This window comes from Protopterus annectens, chromosome 10.part0 (genome assembly GCF_019279795.1).
Source record: "Protopterus annectens isolate FY-2018-M chromosome 10.part0, PAN1.0, whole genome shotgun sequence".
Lineage (NCBI taxonomy): Eukaryota > Metazoa > Chordata > Ceratodontiformes > Protopteridae > Protopterus > Protopterus annectens.
In genome coordinates, this window is record NC_056744.1 from 532690532 (window position 1) to 532717920 (window position 27389).

Sequence of the window (27389 nt, forward strand, 5' to 3'; positions counted from 1 at the left end):
TGGTCTTGCCAATATAAAATTTTCTACATGTCATACACTTAGCTAAATATAGTAGATTTTTGGTGTTACAATCTGCTTTAACATTAAGCATGAATTTATGCCCAGAGTCAGGATGTATAAAGCTCGGGTCTTCATTTATACTAGTACAAAAATTACAAGCACCAAATCTCTTAGTGCCTGTCAGTATATGGTTCATATCTTGCCCTTCATGTTTAGGGTAACATAGCTGTCTTCTTAAAGATTTTTTATTCCTGTAAACAAAAGTGGGCTTAGTTCCAAGAATTCCAGATGTATTTTCATCAGTTTGCAAAACATGGCAATGTTTACCAACTATATTCTTAAAAATATTAACTTCACTACTGTATATTAAATGAAAACAAAATTTTCTGTCTCTAGATCTGTGGTTTGAAACATTTCTTCTCTGGGGTGAGAAAAAATAAGGTTTACCAAGATTCTTCCTCACCTTCCTAATTATTTCACTCGTTTTATGACTCTCAGTACTATCATAACCCCTGTGTTCAAAATCTTTAATGAGTTTAACCAAGCTCTCTACAAAATCAATATAATTAACTGTTAATCTTGAGGCATGTAACATTTGTCCCTTCATAACATTCCCTTCATTATAGTAACAGGTCATTTTAACTGCCTATTAGCAGGCAATGATACTTCAAAAAGGGTAAAATAAAACTAACATCTCAGGCCAAGAAGTTAAATGACTTTACAAACCAGATGAACCTTAAAGATATACATTGTCTAAGAGAACATTATTCCTTATTCTATACTCACTATTCATATGGTTTGACACACAAACATTGATAAGGTCTTTGTATCAAATAATATATACTCAAAAATAAGGGACGTATCTATAATGACTTATCCACTTTCAGACCATAATGCTATAAACTTTACATTAAATATGCATACAGATTATTTAAGATTTCTACAGAGAATTCCTGCTTACATAACTAAAGTAAAAGACTTTAGGGAATGGATAATGAAAGAAATAGACATGTTTATGGAAACAAATGATAATGGTGAAGTGACTGACACTATGGGACACCTTTATATATATATATATATATATATATATATATGGTAGAATAAAATCTTGGTACCTTAAAAAAATGAGAGAGTGGGACAAAGACATTTTACACTTACAAAAAAACATAGACAAGATAAAAATGCATGCAAAGCCAAATAACAAAGTAGCACATATTGAAATTACTAAGTAAAATCAAAAATACTTAGAAGTTCTGAATCATAAGGCAGCCATAAACCTGGAAAAAATTGAAATTACAATCTTATGCTGTAAATCCTAAATACCTGCATAAAATAACAGTGGTAAGATCCAAAAAAATGAACAATCAAAATCTTATTAATGAGATAAAATATAAAAGTGATGGTTCAGTTAAGAGTACATCTAACTTAAGGGGCATATTAGAAGTGTTAAACTACTATAAAGATATAAATAATAACACACCACTTTTGGAGACAGATAATGTAATAAATACTTTTATTCAAGACCCATTATAGAATACAATGCCCCATTTGGTATGTACCTCTCAAGACATCTGCAACAACTAGAAAGTCCGCAGAAATACCTCACTAAAAGAATCACAGGCCTAAAGCAGATGTCCTATGCTGACTGTCTAATATCATCTACACAGAGGCGATCTCTGCTTAACATACAAGGCCATGTCAAACCCAGCGCTGTTGGACAAGCTACACTTAAAAAAAATCCCAATTCCTCAGAGCCACATGGTCCAGGGATCTAAACCTTGTCATCACAATGAACAAAACATGCTGGAGGGATAGGTTCCTGACCCAGAGACTCCCCAGGACTCTGTAATAGACTGCCCATACATGTCAAGCAGAGCACCTCTTTGGACCTCTTCAAAAGGAACCTTGATGGTTGGATGGGAGATAAGAAATTCACCCCGGGGATCACGTCAATTGCCCTGCTAGACAGGGTCCAGGGAAGTAAATATTGTGGGAAGAAATAGCCAGGGAATTGTTATAGCTAGGCTTGTATAGGCCCTAGGGCCAATAGCCTAGCACCAGCCTATGAAATATAACTACTAAGGTGTCAATGCAACAAAATGACATATTACATAAACAAACAACACTAACAGAAGTGAAAGAGCAAACAAAAAAAATTAAAGATAATAAAGCTCCAGGACTGGATGGAATAATTCCTGAACTATATTAGATTTTTCCTGAATATATAATAAAGAAAATGATGAGTACCTTTACTATGGTTAAGCAAAAGGTATAACACCCCCCATCATGGAAATATTCAATTATCTCCCTCATTTTAAAAGAAGGTAAGGACCCCAAATCTTGTGATACATATAGGCCAGTTTTGTTACATTTTCATGACAATATTAGCTAATAGGATAAAGAAAATATTACCTAATCTAATACATAATGATCAGACAGGGTTCATTCTTCATAGAAAAGTGCAAGATAACATTATTAAATGACTATCATTAATAGACATAGCATGGAATACAAAAAAAAAAAAAACAACAACTATTAGCCTAGACATACAAAAGGCTTTTGATTCTATTAGTTGGTCTTATCTACAAAGAAGTCTGATTGGTTTTGAATTCTCCTCAGATTTTGTCAATTTATTAATGAAAATTTATAGTGGGGCACAAACTTATGTGAAAATTGGATCATGTCAATCCTCACCACTAGAAATCCTCAAGGGAACTAGACAAGGTTGTCCTTTGTCACCATTATGGTTTGCTCTTTCAGTGGAACCTTTTGCTACTGACGGGGTTTGCAGACGGTTGCAGGTTGGGAGCTATTATTAGCTCCCTGTGTGGTGCTGGCATCCTGCAGAGTGGCCTCGCTGTGACCAGCGACTGGTGTCGGAGCAGTGGCCTTGGGCTCGGTGCCAGGGGGTGTGTCGTCATCCCCTTTGGGAAGGCCCGGTTCCCATGGGTTGCCACATTGATGGTGGTCTACTGAACATGGAAGGCGTTGTGGGAGATCTGGGAACACAGGTTGACAGCAGCCTCTCTTTTGATCGCCACATTTTCACTGTGGTCGGGGGGGTCCTTCTGTGTGGCATGTCTCATTGCTCGGAGTTTTGCATCCAGGAGGAGGGAGGTAGTTTCCCTCTGCTCCTCCCTCATTGGGCCGGTCATCGAGTGCAGTGCCCCGTTTGGCGTGTGCCTCACTGGACACCTGCGGCAGCTGGGGAGACCATAGGGGTACCTCACTGGGAGGATCCTAGGCCTTGGACGCTTGTCCTGTATGGACAGACTCGAAGGAGCTCCGGGTATTCTCTGTCTCGTGTCGCCTGCTTGGAGGCAGTTGCTGCTTGACTTGCGGGGCCATGTCTGGCCCAGCTCTGTTGGAAATGGTACATGTGGGGAGGTCCCGATCCTTCCACGCCACACACTCTGGGGACCTCAGCCTCATTGCCATGGTTGGTGGGGTATGCTGGAGGGACAGGTTCATGGCCCAGGGACTGCCCATGCCATGGAACGGACTTCTCGTATGTGTCAGGCAGAGCACCTTGCTGACCCCCTTCGGGAGGAGTCTTGATGAGTGGGTGGCTGGTGGGGAGTTCACCCAGGGGATGGCTCCGGTAGCTCTGCTTGATGGAGGGACTGGGAACTGGGGTTGGGTGGTACTATGCCAGGGTAATCTTAGGGCTAGGCTTGTAAAGGCCCCAGGGCCATTAGCCTAGTACACACATATGAACATGTATCAGAAACAAGCAAAATATAAAAGGCTTTCAAGTTAGAAGCAACCATTTATGGCCAGGAAAGCATGATCTGGCCATACCGTATCTCTCAGCCTTCCATCTCCAAAATGTAAAACATTACCTCTCACAATGTGGAACAAATGGATAAAATGTGGAATAGATAAGACACCTTCTAACAACTTCACCTAGGAAGTGGACAGTGTTTGTTCATACCTAAACAAAGCTCTTTTTGATGAATTAAGATGATTCAATATTACTTACCATAATTAATTAAAAAAATGTCACTAATGAATGTGTGACAGATCCTTTCAATGTGAAACAAACTGGAACAAGAAATGCTTAACACTAAATGTGGAACATTCTTTGTAATGAGGTACAGTTGAAAGGTGTTGGACCGATGAGGATTAGGTATGCATAAGTGATCATACCTCAACCTCTTAGCTCAAAAAATCTGGACAAAGCCTGATCTAATGGGGGTACAAAGGCCAAAAAATAGGGAGATATTTTAAATACTGCTCTTATAAACTTAGAAAGTTGCTAGAACAGGTTATGCATTACAAATGCATTTTCTAAAGGATATGAAATCTGAAACTCAACTGTCTGACATTACTTACAAAATTCATTCCTTAGAGTGTCCCTGTGATTTCTCAGAACACCAAATATTTTATAAGGAACAGACCAAAATTTTAAGGCAAAATCTGGAAATTCTGTGAAAATTTGGAGAGTTGAGAGGAATGATAAATGTTTTAATAGCATGGGTATGCTGGGAATAGTGTTCTGAACAGACCAGGGTTTGTAAGCCATTGAGCCTTTGTGGCTTTTACTTCAGTTTGTGGTTTTGTTGCTTTTTTAGCTTGTGAACTTTGTTATGGCCCCAGAAGCACAAATGGCTTCACAGCCCTTATTTTCACAATGGAATTTCAGGAAGTCACACAGACTGCTAACAATTTAACTTTACTCCTGCAGCAGTTTACACAAAAAGTGGATTTTCTTCTTTCACTCCCCTTTGCTCAAACTGTATATAATGCAGCAGCCTGTGGTAGGGGAGGGAACCAGGTAAACACAGCAAACACTGTGAATCACAGCTCAGTGCAGAACTCTGTAAGCAACAATGTTTCTCTTAATTTTGCACATGGTACAATGGAATTTAGGCATGACAGTAGTAATACTTTTTATAAGAATGTTCCTAAACTGGATAAATGGGTTTCAAAAGAAACAGGCCTTTTCTCTATTGTCAAAGTTTCTGACAATTTATGCAGCAAACTGGAGGAATCAGATTACAGTAGACTTGATCATATCTGGCCTCTTTATCTGCCCATCAAATTTGTGTCATAGCCCTAGCAAGAAACAGAGAACGCTTCTGCCACCTCTGGACTAAATAATGACACGAGTTTTAGATTTCATATTCATTAGAAAAATGCATTTTAACAAATCATGTTATTGTAGCTGATTTATAACCTATTAATGCTATGTTGTATGCTTTTTCTGATTAACCAGCCATTCGTTTATTCAGCTTAAGGTCCAGTCTCAGAGAGACCAGTTGAGAGGGAGCCTACTGTACAAGCTTTTTAAATTGAAAAAATTACAGATAGAAAATGCCTACTTTCTGGAAGCTATACATACAAATGAGGTCATGAAAGGGCTTCACATCTGCATTTGGGGATACCCTACTGGGTTAATTAAAGACTCAGCTTGGCGTCTAGATTTATTACCCATGTTTGACTGCCATGGGCGAGAATATATGGAACTACTAGTAAAATATAACAGCAGACTACTGAGTAGCTTATAGCTGAAACCATCTTATTGGAAGAAAGTACTTTAAAAGGTAGTGACTATATATCAATATGAACATTCCCAGATATTTTCCAGCATAGACAATTGAATTGAACAAGTTAAAAAACAAAAAATAAAAAAGATTGAAAGGGACTATAAAGCATACAAGAACAGAATGGCTTACCCTGATCCATCTATATCTCCAGTCTGGGGCAATAAGGATTTTGGAGTAAAGGATTACTCCCCACATAGCAATTTGATGGCATAGCCAATGGCAATGATAAAGAGAAGACTGATATCACAGATGACTCCATTGAACAGGGGTATCATTCTAACCTCATGGATCTTTCCACCACTCAGGCGATCAGAAAGGTTGGAACAACAGAGGCAGGGGCACAACCTATGGAGGGACAGGGAACAACCCCCACCCAACCCTCAGAACCAACTGGGAGAGGAATTTCAGAAACCAACTATACTAGGGATCTAGAACTCACCAGGATCGTTTTGGACGTAGCAATGAACTTAAAGGAAGATCTGTCTCAACACCTGTCACCTAGCTTTGCGTCTAGATTTATTACCCATGTTTGACTGCCATGGGCGAGAATATATGGAACTACTAGTAAAATATAACGGCAGACTACTGAGTAGCTTATAGCTGAAACCATCTTATTGGAAGAAAGTACTTTAAAAGGTAGTGACTATATATATCAATATGAACATTCCCAGATATTTTCCAGCATAGACAATTGAATTGAACAAGTTAAAAAACAAAAAATAAAAAAGATTGAAAGGGACTATAAAGCATACAAGAACAGAATGGCTTACCCTGATCCATCTATATCTCCAGTCTGGGGCAATAAGGATTTTGGAGTAAAGGATTACTCCCCACATAGCAATTTGATGGCATAGCCAATGGCAATGATAAAGAGAAGACTGATATCACAGATGACTCCATTGAACAGGGGTATCATTCTAACCCCATGGATCTTTCCACCACTCAGGCGATCAGAAAGGTTGGAACAACAGAGGCAGGGGCACAACCTATGGAGGGACAGGGAACAACCCCCACCCAACCCTCAGAACCAACTGGGAGAGGAATTTCAGGAACCAACTATACTAGGGATCTAGAACTCACCAGGATCGTTTTGGATGTAGCAATGAACTTAAAGGAAGATCTGTCTCAACACCTACCATGAATGTACCTGAAGCCTTCACTGACAACACAAAAGGCCATAAATGCATCAACAAAGAGGGTGATTTCAAAATTTAGAACTATACCACACATTGTATTGAAACAGAATTCATTGAAGTCCTTGGAAAGGGCATTACTTTCATGCCTTTTAGGATAGCCAACATTCCTGAGACCTTGTTGGATTTGAAGTGTTTTGTTTGTAAACTAAAATTTAAACTGTGATTTTAGGAAGATGCACAACCCACCCAATTTCAAGTTTCGAGTACTTTTAATCCTCCATTGAACCCATTGCTACACATGTTCCAAAAAATCTGTGAACTGGATACAAGACATATGGGACACAGAAAGTGTCATATTACACCTAATCTGTCTAGAGAAGAGGAAGAAGCCTTGCATAATATCAGAATGACTTGCCTAAGATTCATGGAGCCTGATAAAGGCGGGGTCCTTGTCATCATGGAACAAAGAATAATCCAGGAGAATTAAGGAAGTGTTAAACAACAGTGTTTACAATGAATTATCCAGAAATGAATTAAATCAAGCATGCAGGAGGATCACTTCCTTCTATAAACATATCATTTAAAAGGGAAGAATTAACATCGAAGAATTTAACTACCTTAACAATATCTCTCCTGTTATGTCTACAGTTTTTGGGATCCCCAAAATTCATAAGGACCTTAATAACCCTCCTAAGTGTCCTACTGTGGGACATTTGGGGATCTATCACCCAGGCATGCCCTAAGTTTGTAGATTATAAAATAAAAGATGTACTCAAGACTGAACCACAAGTCTACAAAGACTCCTGGGAGTTCTTAAAAAACATCAATAACTCCACCTGTGTGGAGACTGACCTACTGGTCCCTATTGACGTGGTTGATTTATAGACAGTGATACCACATGAGGTGGGACAGAACTGTTTCCATGAGTTTCTTGAAAACAAAGGACTGAATAATGACCAGACCAGTCTCCTGGAAGATTTGTTGGAAATTGTTCTTACCAACAATTATATTTTTTATGAGGGACAATTGTATCATCAAAACGAAGGTGTGGCCATGCAAGACATTGTGGCTCCATTTATGCCAATATTGTAATGGCTAAATGGGAACAAGCCTTTGTGTTCAATGGCCCCTTTCATAAATCAGATTTTACAGCAGATACCTGGATGTTTTGTTTACTATCTGGTGGGATACTGAGGAGAAGCTGATGGAATTTAAAAACTACATCAACTCAAGCAAGGAGTTTTTAAACTTCACAATAAATAAAGTTAAGATTAATATTCCTTATCTGGATTTTTTTTGTCCAGGGACTTGAATAATGGCCGTTATATTACAGGATTTATCAAAAGCCAGCTTACTCCAACTCCTACCTTCATTTTTCGAGTGCCCATCACCTTGCTCAAATCAAATCAGTAGCAAAGGGACAATTTGTGAAAGTTGCAAAAATGGTCACACTGGAACACCACTTCTGGGAAGAGTGTGCTAACATGAAAAAAATGTTTTTGTCAGGGGTCACCGAAAAGAGTTTTTAACTGACATTAAGATGGAAGTGTTGATGAAAAGGAAAAGGAATTACTACATCCGGATATTCAAATGGTGCTGTTTTCACTGAAACTGGCAAATACAGCAATGCTGAGAAGCATAAAGTCCCTATTGGCAAAACCCCTCCATCATCTCTTCAACCTGAGTCTCTCCAATGGTTATGTCCCTCAGGTATGGAGAATGCCAGTTGTGGTGCTTTTGCATAAAAGTGGTCCCTCAACTAACCCTAGGAATTGCAGGCCTATTAGTCTCACTTGTATTATGTGTAAGGCTGTGGAATGTATTATAGCTGAACTTATAAACAATGATGTAGGTGACCATATATAACTGGATACACATTAGTTCAGCTTTGCAAAAGGCAGATCATACCTTCTCACCCTGGCTAAGTTCTTTGAAAGGGTTACTGAGGCCATTTATAGGGGTTTTACAGTTGACACTGCATATGTGGACCTTTAACAAGGTCTTTGACACTTTCCGCATTATTGACAAATGCTCCCAATTCAACATTAATCCATACATAGTTTGTTGGATTGACAATTAGCTGTGTGAGAGAACTCATACCATTAATGTTGGGAGTATTGGCTATAGACAGAAAAAAATTAGCACTGGTGTCAACACAGGGCTTTGTCCTGGAAGCCCTTATATCTGGCATACATTTCTCTGACATAAAAGCCAATATCAATAAATTATGACTAAGTTTGCTGATGACTGCAACATTATCTCATTCTCGTACTCAAATTCTCTAGAAGGGCTGGACCACACACATTTTTAGTGTTTTAAACAGACTTGTCCTCAACACCAAGAAATGTAGCATAGTTTCATTTGGTAAATTTAGCCTTACTACTGCTTCCCATACAGATAAAATTCCACTTGAATTCAGCACAGTCATTAGGGCCTTGGATACATATGCTGATAGTAGATGGTCCTTTGACCACCACATCTCTGTGGTAGTTATGTAATCCTTCCACCTTGCACAACTTAGGCCTTGGATACATATGCTGATAGCAGATGGTCCTTTGACCACCACATCTCTGTGGTAGTTATGTAATCCTTCCACATTGCACAACTTATCCTTTATGATTTCCCATCAAGGTCCAATGATGTTAGTCTCACTTTATTAATTCGTAATTAGGCCCATCATTGTATAGAAGACACCCTTCAGCATGTATCTCACTAAGCACATAAACCAGTTTGAGAATCTCACCTTTTCTGCTATATAAACATCTCAAGTCTTAACCTCAGCTTCTCTGGTACATTAAAAACCTTGTCCCTCTGTTCAGTGTCATACAAGTCCTGAGGGCCAATTTCTGCTTAGGGTTCCAGGCTATTAATGACTCAGCACTCTTTGAACTCCTCCACCTAAACAGAACCAGTGGTAAAGCAAATACTCATTCAAGAGACCTAAAATATATACCAGTGGTGAATTACGGGATGGGAGGTACAGTGGACCTCTCAACTATGCCACTTTGGTTGCACGTTTTACTTTAGAACGTCCACCCTACAAAACAACCTTTTTTGTTTAGTTTGTCAGTGTATCCCCTGAAACTTGACTGAACTGTGTGAATAAGTTCCTTGTAAGCTGTTTCTGACAGTTCAGTCACATTCACGATCCATGCTGACAAGTCTGTGTCGAATGTTGTGAATGATGCAGGGAAGTGCATTTTATGTCTGCTTGTGGTTTTGATGGAGGGTAGGTGCAGTTTCAAAACACCAGTCTACAAGGCAAAACACTGAGTGAGACTGGGGTAATTTTTTTGGAAGAGTGTTGCGTATTAGTGTGCATTTTCTGAATGATATGAAGTCTGAAATTCAAATGTCTGTTTACACATATCATTCAGAAAATGCATACTAATACAAAGCCTGTTACCATAGCAACTGTATAAGTTTTAAGTACAATATATAAAGCTCCCTGTGTTTTTCACCCATTATTTGCTTTTGTCCCCGATTCTTGAGCTAGGAAGTTGACAATGTGAGGGGTGTATTGTGGATTGCACTGTATGGTTCTGAAAGCAGAGAGCTAAAATTCATTTTTGGGCTAGTACTTATGCATTTTTTTTCCATTTATTTGACTATGAGCATGTATCATACAGTGATACGCAAAGGGTGTGTACGGATGGTCAGGTGTGTGTGTGTGTGTGTGTGTGTGTGTGTGTGTGTGTGTGTGTGTGTGTGTGTGTGTGTGTGTGTATGTGAGTGTGTGCCCTGTGCATGCGTGATTGTTTCTGACATGCATACACAGGCATAGTTCTCAACTATCCAGAATTCTGACTAATACTTTTTACTTTGTCCCTCATAAAATTTATCATTTTCTGGCAAGTCATTATGGACTCCTGTCACTAAGAAGTGACAAGACATGTGACTTTCAGACTTCATATCCTTCAGAAGCTTTTTACTAATGCAACAGTTGTTATTCTATCAACTGTCTTTGTTCTTGAATCTTGAGCTAAGAGATTGAGAGGACAGAGATGGTTGGAATGGGTTGTTCTTTATGGTTCTAACAGCAGAGAGCTAGCTAACATTTCTGGTCTATTTATGCATTTGTTAATTCATTTGTTCATGAGCAGATGTCTGATGTGTACACAGTCATACAAGCAGCTGTAGTTCATGGTCAAGTGTGTATGTATGTATGTAACCACCAGTTTTATTTGTGGAAATGCACAGTAAGGTTGGGCACATAAATGACTCTTCTACACAGCAATAAGAAAAAATGGAGTTATCATCTTTCAAAAATAAGGCAGAAAATGTATGAAACCCTCAGAGCTTCTGGAGGTCTGGAGACCCTGGAGAATGTGATCAGTATTTTTAACTTCACTCACAAATGGACATCAGACATATATAGAGGCGGCTGTCTTTTGGGGATGGGGGCAAGAGGGCATGCTGTGTATAGTCATCTGACAGCATCCACTTTAAATACGGTACTGTAGCATTTTGTATGTTTACTTTTTTCACAGTCAAATTTCATCAGAGGTATACAGAAGAGGTCTGTATTTTGGGGAGTGGTACAGAGGATCATGCTGTATTTATGTATGACGGCAACAATGTGAAATATATGAACAAGACCATTTGTTCTATCATGTCATTTAGAATCTAACACCAGAGAAGTGTGGAAAAGTTGACAAGTTTTTTGGGGAGGGGGCAAGCTCTATTTACAGACATGCTTTATGTGTTTTTGTAAGCATTTCTCCTCTCAGTTTTTGGGGAAATACTATTTTGTCAACTTTGAACCTTGGACAAATGCATTTCTTCCTTGAAAGAAATAAAACTGAACTTTTTACCCTCAGTCAAGATCAAAAAGTTGGAAAAAAAATTTAAATGTATCTCAAGAGTATCCAGAACCCCACTGATTATGGGAGTATAGTGTATACCTCTCAACTTGCCGACACTGAAAATAGTAAAAAGGCCACTGAAAAACAGGGACATAAACAAGAATCTGAACATCTAATGTTTAAAAACAGAGTGACAAAAAATGATGGTAAATATAAGCACACTATCTAAGGGATAGTGTAAAATGTGTTTACTTTAATGAATTGTATTGCACAATTCTACTACATGACAATTATTTTTGATTCTGAAAAAAAGTGAGACGTAAGATGTGTGTCTTCTTTCTTTAAATTATTGGTGACACATATTGGTTATGCAGTGTGGTTTCCTATATACTAGACAACTTCAGAAATTGCTTGTGATGAGGGTCATACCTCTCAACTGTCCAGATTTTCACAGAATGCCCAGATTTATGCTTCATATTTTTGGTCTGTTCCTCATGTTTGTTTTTTTTTTTTTTTTGGCAAATCATTAAAACTGAAATCACTAAATAATAAGACATTTGAGTTTCAGATTTCATAAACTTCAGAAAATGCAAGTTTACACAAAACTTTCATTCTAGCAACTTCCTGAATTTATAAGAATAGTTAAAATCTGTACCCATTTTTTGGGTCTTTGTCCCCCTATTATTTTGGTCCTTGTCCAGATTTCTTGTGCTAAGAAGTTGAGAGGTATGTTGGAGGAGGATTTAGAAAACTGGGTGAAGGGGTAAATCAAGCCTGAAAATAGGGACATTCCTGCAAAAATAGATACATCATGTGCAGGGTAAATTAGGCTTAAAAACAGGAATGTCCCTCTGAAATAGGAAGAGTTGAGAGGTCTGTGGCATCCAGACCTTCAGCTTAACTCAGTTTAAGTACAGTCTTCATCAGCCTTACTCATTGACTTAAAACAGGTGTGAATACTCAGGAAAAAAGTCATCCAGATGGTGTGTAGAAGCTTGGAGTGAGGGAGGCAAAACGAGCAATAATTCTCACTTTGGACTAAGCATTATCCCTAGTATTCGAGTCATGTTATGCCTCTAATATCTGCATGAAATCTGCATGCATTCTGCAATTCAATATTTACAGTTTCATATACTAATTTCTAAATATGCAGGACTTGAAAAGACAATAAAGAGCGAGTGCTCCACAAAGTTGGACTAAAGAGCAATGAATGACCTCTGACATTCATGTTTGGACAGCGGTAGCTCCTCTGTCCATATCTGTTCTGGATTTGACACTGCATACTACCACATCAACAGCACCATTCTATTTCTGATGCTGTCTTACCTATCAAGCAGAGTATTTTCCTTGCAACTTTTGAAACCAGTCAGGATGAGTGTATAGGTGATCACAAATTTCCACTGTGAATATGTGGTGAAAGTCTATATAGTGGAGATAATTTTTTAGTATCCCACAGTATTGGGTGATGTTGCTGAACTTCTCAGTGGTGACCTTTGGCTGTCAGCTTAGCAAATCTATGAACCTAAGAACCACCTGGAAAACCTGGCCTGTCTCCTCTGACAGATGATTGTATTCTCTGCAAATTTTGCTCTATTGCGAAATACACAATAGTATTGGAATGAGTACAACATAGCCATGACAGCAGGGGACCTTTTCAGCTATATTTTTTAGGCCTACTGTACAGTGAGTCAGGAAAAAAAGAGTTTACTACAGTATGAAAGTCTCTTTCACTAGCCTCTTCCCACCCAGAGAAGACCTGTATTGTGCCTTCAGAGATCACTGTATGTATTCTGGCACTGCTTTTCATAGTGGGTGATTCCTGTAGCATCACTCACTGCCCTGGAGAATGTATGCCAGGCATTCACTTTGTATAGGGGATCTTCACAATCTGCCAGCAGATGTGCCCTGTTCTGCAGGTGCTGAAAGATCTTACATTCCCTGCTGCACCACACTGGAGCCCTGCCAGGGTCCATTCCTGCTAAGATCATGTGCATTGTCCAGATTAAGTCCCGCAGAGAAAATGAGAATGGTAGCACACAGCTGAATGCTGCGGAGAATGCATTGCACGCGTCAGTAGGTAGCACAGTAGAGTGATGTCCATCTATAGTAGCAGGATGCAAATGATCCAGGAGTGCATTCCCCGTGTGACCTTCAAGCCCTGGTATGACCAAGACAGCCAACTGGGTAATATGATCATGGCGATTAGCATGATGCAAATCTTTAGCAGCATGGCCAGACTTCACAGGCATGCACATCAAATGTGATCTTGGTGCCTTCGTATGTGGTGGTCTGAACCTCATAGGACAGTGCAGGAGTAATTATAAGTTGCATTATTGGGAAGGTTTAGAGACTATCATGCTAAACCACCTAGTTGGCATAATAGCTGCACTACTTGTCCCATTTTAGCAGGCTAGAAATCAGTTCACATTTTGTGGAAAACTGCATTAGTAACACAGAAATCTAAAGAAGTGGCTATCAGAGTGCACTGACATATAGGGAAATAATAGCAGACAGGATATATAGTAATGCACCCCATCATTGCAGCCACTGCTCAAGGGGTTATGGATGTCACAGACGTTGTCAGACAAAAGTGTAGTCTGCATTTGTCTATATATATATATATATATATATATATATATATATATATACATACATACACACACACACACACACACACACACACATATACATATACGTGTGTGTGTGTGTGTGTGTGTGTGTGTGTGTGTGGTAACATTGCAAAGGCCATGTCAGAGGTCTGACATGCTGGAGTGGGACAAAATAACAGAGCACAGCGAATAGGCAGGACAGGTTGCAGTCCTTTGGGAGAGGTTCATGCAGCCAGAACAGGCACAACAGGTTGCAGCCTGTAAGGTGGGGATGCTCCAGTTAGGGCAGAAGACATACACAGACTCAGTCACAGTCATGATAGCCATGTCACTGTTTACAAGTATCAGAATGGCTTGGTCCAACTGTCTTGTCAAAACAGGAATTGTCAACTTGTTTGGTTGATTCCCAGTTTGTTACTGTGCTAGCATGTACCAGCAGCAGTTGTGCGAGATTAACAGCTGGGTTAAGTAGTAACACCTTTCCACACTGTTGTCCAATCTTGGAGTTGGTTTATAGGGACACTATTCCCCACTGGAAGGGGATCAGGAAACAACAAGTTGACCTTTTCTATGCACACACACTTGTGATTTTATTTTCTTCTGTTCAAGTTAGTAAGTTGATGGATGGAATGTAGGTAATATAATGAGTTTCTAGTATTTTTTTTAAATACTCATCTACAAAGTGTTGCATATGCAGACAGACAACAGAATAAGCTACTAGAATTGTTAGACCTCATGTTCACTGGGTACACACAGGACTATAGACACAGATGCAAGGGACCCCATGTCTGGTGCACATTTCCACAGCTACCACACTATGGGACAGTATTGGAACAGTTACTTGATAGCAGCCTATGGGGCAGTGTCTACTACTTGTTTGTTAGGAACAGGGAGAAAGTAGGTGTTGGCTGAGAGAGATGGCCCTGCATATTCACACTGATTTTATACTCAAGACATGTACCCAAGTAATCATGGGACTGAGAGAGTAGGAACACCTGAAGATCAGCACAAAAGAGACTGAAATGCTGCTGTCATCCCTAAGCACTCATGGCAAGACTGTTCTGGACAAAGATAAAATAGACAAGGCCTTTCAGAACCAGGTGTGGCAGGGATTTTTCACAGGGGGTAGTCACATACAGAACTGATATAGGTGTGTAGCAGGGTCACAGATATGATCACATGTGTCAGGGCTTGGAATTATCTAGGGACAGGATGACCAGTGAGGGCAGACTCCCAACACAGCAGTAGCTCATGGATACTGAGGAATACCTGGCATCCCTGAGCAATGACACACAGGAGATCTATGCATGGCATGGCATACAAGGCAAATTTGAACCCTATTCTGATGGACCATATTCTTTCAAAAAAGAAACCGCATGAGAATTACTCATTCTAAACTTGCTTGTGATAATCAGGACCTACTGGAGAAAAAAGGCATGTATCACAGTCACTACCCCTTCTCTGGAACAGGCTCCCCATCTATGTGATGATATGATCCTTCTTAACCTAATTCAGGTGTAACTTGGACAACTAGATGGGGAACCAGAAATTCACCCCTGGTTTGGCACCTATATCTCTAATGGACACATGCAGCCTGAAATGAATTATCTGCCAGACGTCTGCTTGTAAATTTTTCTTCTCCAAGTACCTGCTTACACTACTAAGGGTACTAGAACTTGTCAGAGGTTAGGGATGCATGGCTAGGCTTCAAAAGCTCCAGTGGTCATTAGCTCAATACATGCCTATGAATTGATGAGAGAATTCTTATTACTTGGTATTTTACTGGATGTGAGAAATGGGCTGGTGATGACATGTGTGTCTGTAGGGATACCCCAGGTAAGTTGTGGCAAATTACATTCCTGTTGGACATTACAGAGCACCTCTGCCTTCATTACTAAGACTGCATAATTATCACCCAGGGATATTATGTCTGCAACAGAGAGAACCTGTACCACAAGCTACAACTGCCCAGGTGTCTGTAGATAATGCTCCAGGTGAGTGGTAGACATGGCAATATTATGGGACATTGCATAGCACCTTGGTATAGTTTACTCAGACACACACACACACACACATATGTATATATATGCAGTTCTCACACAGGGACATTAGGGCTGCTATGGAGATAAACTGCACCACAGTGCAGAGACAGACTTAGACTGCCATTTGTCTGGAACAAGCTTCCAAATGATGTGAAACAGAGACCCTCCCTGACCCTCTTCAAACGCAACCTAGATTAATGGATGGGTGACCACAAATTGACTCCTGGGGTGGCATCCATGTCCCTCCTAGACAGAGGAAGACAGTATTAACTACCATAGACCCTTACCTCTGAACTTCACTCTCCTAACCACTGACAACTGGGGCAACTCTGGATAAATAGGCTTGTAAGGGCTCTAGGGCATTAGCCTAGTTACCCTTTTATGAACTTATGAATCTATGAGCAAGATATGTAGTTACCCACAGGCTCTATATATTCTTAGCATATAGTAATCTGTGTACCACATGACAGTGGAGCTTTTCACACATGTACCTGCTTTAACACTGTCACAAAAAGTTGGCACAGAGTCCGACAATGAAGGCCCCATGCACCTGGTATAGTCTGGGAAAAATGGCACTGTTACCAATGTGAACACTAAAGGTCACATTCCTGTCCCTCACATCTGATGGGACTGTAGAGATCTAGGAAGAACCCTCAGTATAATTTGTATTAAGTAAAAGTTTTCCTATCCATGTCAGCCCCACTCTAGGTACATACTCAGTATCACCATAGATTGTAATGCCATCAGTCTGCTGGAACATCATGATGGGGGTGGCACTGTGACATTCCTGCTTAAGTACCTGATATGTTTCATTATCCTTTAAATTGAGTACCAGACCAGAAACTGCACAACCATATTGTACACCAAACTAGGATTCCATTCCTAGAAGCTCTGGACACCAAACAAACCTTCTACCGAAGATAATAGTGCTGTCTCCTAACACTATACCCCCACCTGTGAAAATTATGGTGACTGTGCCTTGCCCATCCCTCTGGCTAATGTAGGTATTGTAATGTACAGTGTGTACAGACAGTGGAATGAAATTCTATTACTTGAATTTTGTGTCGTCACAGTCCACAATAGTGCACAGACACCACCTCTTTGCCAGTGCTGTGATGCATTATACCAAACTGGCTCACATGAGAGCTTGGAGTAGCCTGCTTCTCCAGGAGCTCTCCATATGGCACCTCCTCTACTAATGGCAGAGGTAAGTCAGCCAGTAATATAAGTTGCCTTGATCTGTTTCCATAGCACCATGTTATGTAGCATGGCACTGACTACAAATACCTCTCTGCAGGGTTCCAGTGTACACTGCCATGTATGATCAGATGTGTCCAGGCAGTTATAGCTGGCCTTCAGCACTCTAAATGCATGTTCAATGATGTTCCAAGTCTATGATATTACAGAGTTGTAAGCCATCTGTGTCATGGTCTGGGTGCTGTGGACTGGAGTTGATCACCCATGGCACCAAGGGATATCCAGCATCACCAGCAGTACAAACAGCAAACATAATTATAAGTGTCAAAATATATAAATGCTCCCAGCAGAGTAAATACCTCTTGGCTCAAGAGTACTAAAATATGAAAAAGTCCAAAATTTTAACGGTCTGATGAAGCTTTACGTGAAAGCGCTTACCTGATGCATGCAAATTAAAATCAGAATTCATTTTATACAAACGGAGTATCTCCTATTTTGTATATACTTTTTTATGATGGATTTGTTGCTGAGCTGTTGTTGCCTCTTTGCTGTTTTATTTGGACTTTTTCATAATTATAAGTGGTTTGCTACCTATGTTCACTGGAATAGACCTTTCTGGCCTTTATATTTTTAAATAATACCATCTAGATGATCCTTTGGATAGTCTCCCTACATGAAATGATGGTATAAATCACACATTAGGAATCATGGGAACTGCCTGGATGACACTTTGTAATATCTTATGTATTTCATACCACCTGGCAGTTGGAGTAGCAGCCTTTCTGGTTGATGTGGCAGACAACATGTGTAAATCACTTCCCACTCTGTAGAGTGCAGCTATGTCCAGGTCTTGGAGGTGATGGTATATCAGACGCAAAGTGACTCTTGTGATGCAGTGAGTGACAGCACTCAATATTATGGACAATGGCTCCAAAGGAACCCACTATCACATGCTGATGTTACAGCAGATCGAGCGATGTACCTGTTCACTGAAAACAATGGTGTTTATGCAAGCTGATCATGGCTGCTCATCATGCTATATTTATATGTTATATGTTTCTAACTAGCACTGCCATGTTGAATTTCATTAGTTGCATATGCAATGCTTCTCATTACCACACCAGCACTCATTTGCATGTCATTATGCAGTCAGTTCTAAGCAATGCATACTGACCACTAGAGCAGTCACTTCATACGCATCTTTGAACCACTTCCTTCCTGCATGTTGTTGCTCTATGCACTATTTCACTTTACATAGTATGCTCTGTGTCCGAATACACCCCAGTGTTAAGCCTCCGAGTTTTCATTTTATAAATATGGCCACTAAATTGAATTATAAATGATTTAAAAGTATTTGTGTTGTGGAAAAGCAGATGAAATAGTAAATTTTGCATAATCTGAGCATATAGATTCTGAAATATAGACAGTAAAAAAAAATGAAAATGCATTTAATTTCTGCAAGCTTTTCTTCATGCTATAGCATTTCATCCTAGTGCAAGGATATGCACAGCTAATTCATTCCTGCTGCCATTCTGTTTCATACACTTGCATGCTCTAACATAGATCTCTGCATACGTGCCCTTATGCACAGCTCAGCACATCACAGTCGTATGTTTTTGCTTATCAGCTGTATTAGTTGCAGTGTAACTTTTATTTCTGTTAAATGACACAAAAGTGTGCCTGGCTGGAACCTTCCCTCCCTTAGCCTGACCTCAATGCATCCACCACATACTGCCTATCCTTAATTTTATCTCTTAAGAAATGCTGGAAGATGGTTGTGTATGAAAATTATGACTCCCTCCATGTACAGCTACATTTAATTACCATGCTCCTTATAGGGCAGTGTTTATGAACATACTTAAGTACAAAGATAACTTTCTGATGAGCTTTTGTCTATAATGTGCACTTGAATTTTGTGGTACTTGATCCTAGCCTTTAATGTCCACAGGGTTATTTTTGTCAGCTTTTTGCCACTTTACCAGTCAACCATCTAAGCCTCTTCCTACTAACCAGACTCATTCATTCCTCCACTCTGGGTTTTATCCAGTGAGGAAGACAGATGGCATGGGAGGTCATCATGCAGGCAGCCTTGGTGCTGGTTTTGTATTCTCACTGGCATCATGTGAAAGAATATTTATTTAATATTACCTTAAATCCTCCGCTAGGTGTGAGACATGTGACCCATCTCACTATTGGAGCCATTATGCCCTCCCCATGTCAGTATATACTCCCAAGCACCAGCAATGAGGCTGCTGTGTTCATGGTCAGGTGGCTACATTGGCAACCATTAGATTTTCTGAGACTTATGAGTTCGAGTTCTGGAATAAAGAGACAGAATAAACAAAAATGTGTTTTTACTTTATCTAACATTTACCATTTTTCATAATATTCCCCTTTTCCTGGAGGTATGCAGTGGCAGATCTAGGAATTTACAGAAGCGGGGAGGGGGGGGGTGCAGTCAGGAAAGCAGACCACTGCAGGGGTTCTGGAAGGTAGACCGACAGATGGGGTGAGGATAACATGACTGACTGGAAATTATATGACATACTTTCAGTTGAGAACTTTGTTGACCATGTTTTTACATGCTTTTTAAAATGTTAGCCAAGGCTTGGTGTCAGCCCTAAATATTTATATTGCTTGACTACTAGAAGTAGTGTCAAAGCAAAGGATGGAGAGTAGTTTGTTTCTGGAAAGCTTTTTGAGGTGTGCCAAAAATCACACGTGCAGTTTGTATTAAAAGTAAGGGGATTCATTTTGTGGCAAAATAAATTGTTTAGGTCAGATTTGTTAGTGTTTCTGTACTTGACTGGTGGAGGGTGCTTGATCTGTGAAACATGATGTTATCTGCATATAGGGTAATTGTAAAAGGGTTCAGTGGGAGGCATAATGTCATTAATGTGTAAGTAGAACAGGATAGGGCCTAGCTGCCTAAGAGATATTTGAGGGAAACCTTTGAAGTAAATTCCAATATCTTTCTTAAAACTACCAGACTTATTAGAAAGAGTCCTTGGTTAGATACATTTTGTCAGTGATATTGTGTATATATATATATATATATATATATATATATATATATATATATATATATATATATATATCTATAGCAATGATCCCTACTTTTCTTTCTGCCCTTTTAACACATTATCATATTTTACTCACACCTACCCTGCTTTCACCAACACTACTACTTGACTTATAATTTACTACACACACTGACACACTTAGTATCTCACTTTCAAAGCCCATAGAAGTCAGTCTGTTGGGTCTCTGTCATTACCCATGTACCAAATTACTAAATCCCAGCCATTTGCCAACTACTGCTTTTTCCCTTTTGAATTGGTTTTATTACAGTAATATCTACCATTCATCTGCTGATGTTACTAATATACTTCGTCACTTACGTACATAATCACTTGTAGCCAAACATTCAAAAAACTGTCTTAATGCTTCTCCCTGTACATTTTTATAAGCATTGTGCATTTATAAATGTAATATGATACAGGATGTGGAATAATGTATCTTTTCTATGGAATAAGTATGCAACTTATTCAACTATACTATGTTCACTCCCAGTGCTGCAGTAGCCCTTAGGATATATGAACACCAAAGCGTATCCATCCTAGGAGGTTGATGGATATAGATACAGGAGTCTCTGGAGGATGGTGCTAGCAAAGTTAGACATGGACCTAAAAACATCCAGTTTGTAATGCTCTGTAAATGTATGCACAGAGGACCATGTATAGAATGCTTCTACAGTCCAAGGCTGTAGTGGAATGTTCCTTGATACTTCCTGGAATGGATTTTCCAAGGTGGGAATAACAAACAATAGCTCAGAACATCTACCTCAAATTTTCTGCTTAGACACACAGTGTCCCTTTTTGCCCCTTGATAAAATAAAAAATAAATAGCTGATTGGCTTTTCTAAAAGGTTTAGTTCTCTCAAGATGGTACCTGAGCTGTCTACACATTCTCAGAGTATGCAGAATCTGTTTTCCCTCTTTTTTTTTTTTTTTTGTACTGGATAGAAAATTGGAAATGTGATGATACCCTATCCATATAGAAAATCATGAGAGCTTGCAAATCAGATATTCTTATTGCAAATGTCAGAACAATGATGAGTATAGTTTTCCAAGTCAAGAACCTTAAATCAGCTTAATGGGCAGATTCAAAAGGTGATATCATCAATTTCTCCAGCAGATAGTCAAGATCCTAAAGATGATACACCACAACAATCGAAGCCAAACAAATGAACTCCAAACAAATTCCAAAAGCGATTTTATTAAGACAAATAAAACAGTGAGCGCTTTCACGTCTCCAGGACGCTTCATCAGACTTAACTATATATCTCCATTAAACATTCTTATATAGTATTAAAAAGACTCTTATTGGAGAGCTGCTATAGAGACTTAATAATGAAAAGCTGATTCATTGGTACATATGAAGAAAAAAAAATGTTGACACTTCACATTCAACAACTACTGAAAATATTGCAATAAACAGGCATAAAAATATCTGTGTATAAGAAAATATGAAAAAAGCACATAAAATATATATACACACAAAAAAATATATATTATATAGTCATACAATAATATAATATCTAAGGGTGTAACTTACATCAATGTTTAAAAGGTTTATCTATTAAAAAAGGTCTCAAAGAAACTTTGTCATTGAGACCATGACCCCTGTCTGCTGCTAACTTAATTATCCACTTTACTTCCTTCTTTTCTGTATTGTTTCGCATACACCCTAACCTTTCTGTACTATAGATATGTTCCAAAACTAAAAAGTTAAAAGTGTGTGTGCTATCCCTCTGTAGCACATGATTTGCCAAGGCATTAGTTTCATTCTCCTTATTAATGGAATAAATGTGTTCCTTAATGCACTCCCTCAATGTTCTAGTGGTCATACCTACATAAAAACATTGACATTTCTTGCATTGACCTAAATAAATCACATTCCTAGTTTTACAATCCGCATACTTATTAAATTCATATCTCCTTCCTATGTCTTTTTATTATTAAGTCTCTATAGCAGCTCTCCAATAATAATAATAATGGAGATATATAGTTAAGTCTGATGAAGCGTCCTGGAGACGTGAAAGTGCTCACTGTTTTGTTTGTCTTAATAAAATCGCTTTTGGAATCTGTTTGGAGTTCATTTGGTTGACTTCGATTGTCGTGGTGTATCCTCTTTATATGCTGTTTGGACTTTATTGTTTTTTGAGAGGATACTTTATCCTGTTTTGTGTTCTACTTGTCTTTCTGATACTTTGAACTTTTAAACACAACAGGGACATGACAGAAGAAACCATTATTATATCCAATGCAATGGAACCACCAAGGAAATTTGACTTTAAACAGCTGTTGAGTATGGAAGATAATCCTTTACTAAGACTCTCTTATGTTGAACTTACTCAGACATTCTCTAGCCAGAAAGACTCTGCCATACAAATAGAGACTTACAGACAATGCGCAAGTTAGAAGATGTTCTAATTAAGATAAAAAATATTCAATGGCAGAAAAGACATAGGAAGCCTGTTTAAAATTCAAGATAGTACCTAGAGGGTTTCATATTTTAAAAATGCCCACGTTTGGTTCTGCCTATCCAGACTTACTAGCTAAGTGGCAGCAGCTAAACCTAGAGACCAGTCATGGATATATGAGGTTATTGGTCGAACAGTATCAACAGAATGAACAAACTTTATTTCAAGAGGCATTGGTGTTTGAGAAACGACTGTTATCTACCTTGACTGATGTTCAGTTAAATAATTTTCATTCTGACATTATCACTACTATGACAGCTTTGGACAATAGATTGCTTTTATTAAAAAAGAAAAAAACTTGAACATGACTGCTCTGATTTCTCGAGCGGGAACGTTTTTCAATGGCTGAGGGAGTCCACTCGACCGCTTAGTGATGTAACTACAGCTACCACTGGCAATCGCTCGGTTGAGCATTCATCTTCTTTGGTTCCCTCTACTTCCAGTCTAATTACCTCTGTAGTATCAGACACGCGAGACGCTGAGCAGCCTCCATGCGTACATTCCTTTTCGCTTGTGGATAACCATTCTAAAGACTGCCATTCTAAAGACTGCCTGGGAACAAATGAGCAAGTGGTTCATAAAAAAAACTGTGCTACCTGGTGGATCTAATCAGCATGATGCAGAAAATGAAATTAATAATCTCCATTTTCCTCTACCATTTCGAGTGGAGAACAAACCAGTTTGGAGCCCCCAATACAAGGGAAGGAAGCGAAAAACTTCAGAAGGTCAGTTAGAGTTTCAACGCAAGTCGCTGAAACCAATACAGTGTACTTAGTAGTGAATATTTCGGGTTATACATTGACAGAACATGAGTTATCTGTTCTAAATAGAGGTCTTTCATTCATCCCTTCTCAGAATGTGGATGTGAGTGAACTTATAGTTGATATTAAACAATTTACTAGAAATGTTGCCTTAGCATTACAGTTTAATAATGATAATACCATTGCTACTAATGTTTGTTTTAAAAAACCTTCTGTTTATATACCATCCCTACATCCCTTAGAGTTTTGAGAAAGCCTGCATGAATGATTTTCTGTTACAATTTGAAAACAGTATTAGTAAACCTGAGTTTTTCAATTTGACAAAGGAGGAGAAACTGGCTTTAAATACTCTGAAGAATAATATAGATATAGTTATAAGACCTGCTGATAAGGGAGGAGCAACGGTAGTCTTAGATAAAGTTTATTATGACAATAAAATTACAGAACTACAAACAGATAGTAGTACTTATGTTAAACTTGACCTTACAGGTTTAGACAAACTTATTAAGGTGATGCATGCTGATCTATATGATATGTTAATGTGTGATGTAATAGATGAGAGCTTGTATAATTATTTTTTAGTTGAGAAACCTCTAATTCCAGTGTTTAGAGGTCTTCCAAAAATACATAAGGATATGAGTAGTCCTCCACTTAGACCAATTGTCTCGGGAAGAGGTTGGTTGACGGAGAGTATACCGATCTTCCTAGAGAAACAACTAAGGCCAGTAGTAGATAGAACTATGTTTATTCTTCGTGACACTCAACATTTTTTAGAGACCTTAGCAAGTTACAATACAGGTGATGAAATAAATGACTCTGACTATTTGGTCACGCTGGATGTTACAGCTCTATTTACGAGTATACCTAATGATGTGGGCATAGATTACTTGAGATTATTTCTACTATAACAAGGTTATTATGATTACTATGTTGTTGGATTTGGTCCTCTCAAACAATGTTTTTACATCACAGAGTAGCTACTACCTTCAAGTTAAGGGTGTAGCGATGGGCACATCATGTGCCAACTCATATGCTAATTTAGTTTTTGCATATTGGGAGTCCACTTATATTTTAGAACATGCAATCTATTCTAAATATATTACATGCTATAGAAGATTTGTGGACGATGTGTTTTTAATTTGGAGAGGGGATCTTACTACTCTACAGGAATTTATTACATATGCTAATGGCACCACCACGTTCCTAGAGCTGACCAGTACTACATCCCAAATAAAAATTGAGTTTTTAGATGTATTACTTAGGAAAGAAAATGGGGGACTTACAACAGAGGTTTTTCGTAAACCCTGTAGAAGAAATGCTATACTTCACAGAGACAGCATGCATCCTCCACACATATATAAACATATTATTAAGAATCAAGCTGCGCATTTCTCAAGGATCACCAGTGATGATTCAGTGTTTGTAGAAGCTATAGGGAATATAGAAGCAGAATTTATAGACAGAGGTTATCATAAGAAAAAACTTAGTGATTTACATAGAATAGAACATGAAGGAAAGGATAGTCCATATATTCATAGGACTATGTCCTCGGCTAGGAGTAAATATAGCCATGCCAATAATAAGAAAAGGATAGCAATATCATATACTAACAATAATGCTTCTGTGGTTAACACTATTAAGAAGCACTGGAATATCCTACAACTTGATGAAGATATTATGAGAATAGTAGGAGATAGACCAGCATTTAGTTACAAGAACACCAAGTCTTTGAAGAGACTATTATGTTATGAAAATAATAGGCATGATGGCATAGTTTCCCAAAGGAAAGGTACACATGCTTGTCGTACCTGCAACCAATGTAGTTATATTAAGAACTCCAATGAATTCATACATCCAGACACAGGAAAGAGATATGAATTTAATAAGTATGCGGATTGTAAAACTAGGAATGTGATTTATTTAGGTCAATGCAAGAAATGTCAATGTTTTTATGTAGGTATGACCACTAGAACATTGAGGGAGCGCATTAGGGAATGCATTTATGCCATTAATAAGGAGAATCAAAGAGTGGCATACAGCAACAGTGGTCCCTCTCCACAAAGGTGGTGCCTCAACGGATCCTGGAAACTATCGCTCCATAAGCCTGTCTAGCTTGGTCTGCAAAGCTATGGAAAGGATCATCATGGACCTCATAAATAAATATATTGGGGACCTACAGACACTGGATCCTACCCAGTTTGGCTTTGTTAAGGGCAGATCCTGCCTCTTAAACCTGGTCGATTTCTTTGAAACAGTCACCAAGGCCATTGACGAGGGGAAGGTGGTCCACACAGCCTACCTGGACCTCGCAAAAGCCTTCGATACAATACCCCACTCGGGCATTATAGATAAGCTCACCAGCTTAAATATAAACCCCTATGTCACTAGATGGGTTTCAAACTGGCTCAAGGACATAACCCACATGGTTAGAATTGCTGGAGCCATGTCAGACTCCAAACCAGTTACAAGTGGCGTCCCACAAGGCTCAGTCCTGGGACCTCTCTTGTTCAATATATATTTCTCGGTGGTACAGGCCAACACGGAAGGACTGTGGCTGACCAAGTTCACAGATGACTGCAAACTGGGCACCATAATCAACTCTCCAGCCGACACAAGCATCCTCCAAAAGGGCCTCATAGAAATAGACAACTGGTGCCAGAGCCATGGCCTCAAGCTAAACGCCAAAAAGTGTATAGTCATCCCCTTTGGCAAAAACAAAGTGGCCACAAATTACCACATAGGTGGTAATCCATTAAGTACAGAAGAAGTCATTAGGGACCTGGGGACCCAAGTTGATAGCAATCTCTCATTTGACAACCACGTGGCCAAAGTGGTTAGAAAAACATTTTATATAGCCCACCTAATCATGAAGGGATTCACATCTAGATCAGGGGAGGTCATCGTACCTCTTTACTCATCCCTCATCAGGCCCATAGTTGAGTACAATGCCCCTTTTGGGATGTACCTTACCAGACACCTGCAGCAACTGGAAAGACCCCAAAAGTACCTCACCAAGAGGATCAAAGGGCTCAAACAGATGCCATATGCTGCCCGGTTAAAGAAACTCCAGCTCTACTCAGTGGCATACCGCCTGCTCAGAGGCGATCTGTGCCTGATGTATAAAGCCATGTCCAACCCGGAATTAATGGACATGCTGCACCTCAGAAAATCCAAATCCCATTGAGCTATGTGCTCGAGAGACTTGAACCTCAGCACTGAAATAAATAGGACATGCTGGAGGGACAGATTCATAACCCAGAGGCTCCCTTCACTCTGGAATAAAATCCCAGTCCAGGTTAGGCAGAGTCCCACATTGACTCTCTTCAAGAGGAATCTTGATGAGTGGATGGGAGATCGTAGGTTTACCCCGGCTATCACTTCTGTGTCACTGTTAGACAGAGGCACAGTATACTAACCTCAAAAAAAGGCATAGCAAAATTAATTTAAAATGGGTGGCGAAAGCCAAACATACTCTGGCTAGGCTTATAAATGCCCTAGGGCAGATAGCCTAGTATGAACCTATGAACCTATAATGCCTTGGCAAATCATGTGCTACAGAGGGATAGCATACACACTTTTAACTTTTTAGTTTTGGAACATATCTATAGTACAGAAAGATTAGGGTGTATGCGAAACAATACAGAAAAGAAGGAAGCAAAGTGGATAATTAAGTTAGCAGCAGACAGGGGTCATGGTCTCAATGACAAAGTTTCTTTGAGACCTTTTTTAATAGATAAACCTTTTA

At 39.1% G+C, this 27389-nt stretch overlaps 1 protein-coding gene across 3 annotated transcripts in view; it reads right to left on the bottom strand.

Moving 5' to 3' along the window:
• The window catches only part of RNASEL (ribonuclease L), a 236534-nt gene that overhangs the window by 203237 nt on the left and 5908 nt on the right, over positions 1 to 27389 (bottom strand). The gene's annotated exons all lie outside the window — the stretch shown is intronic.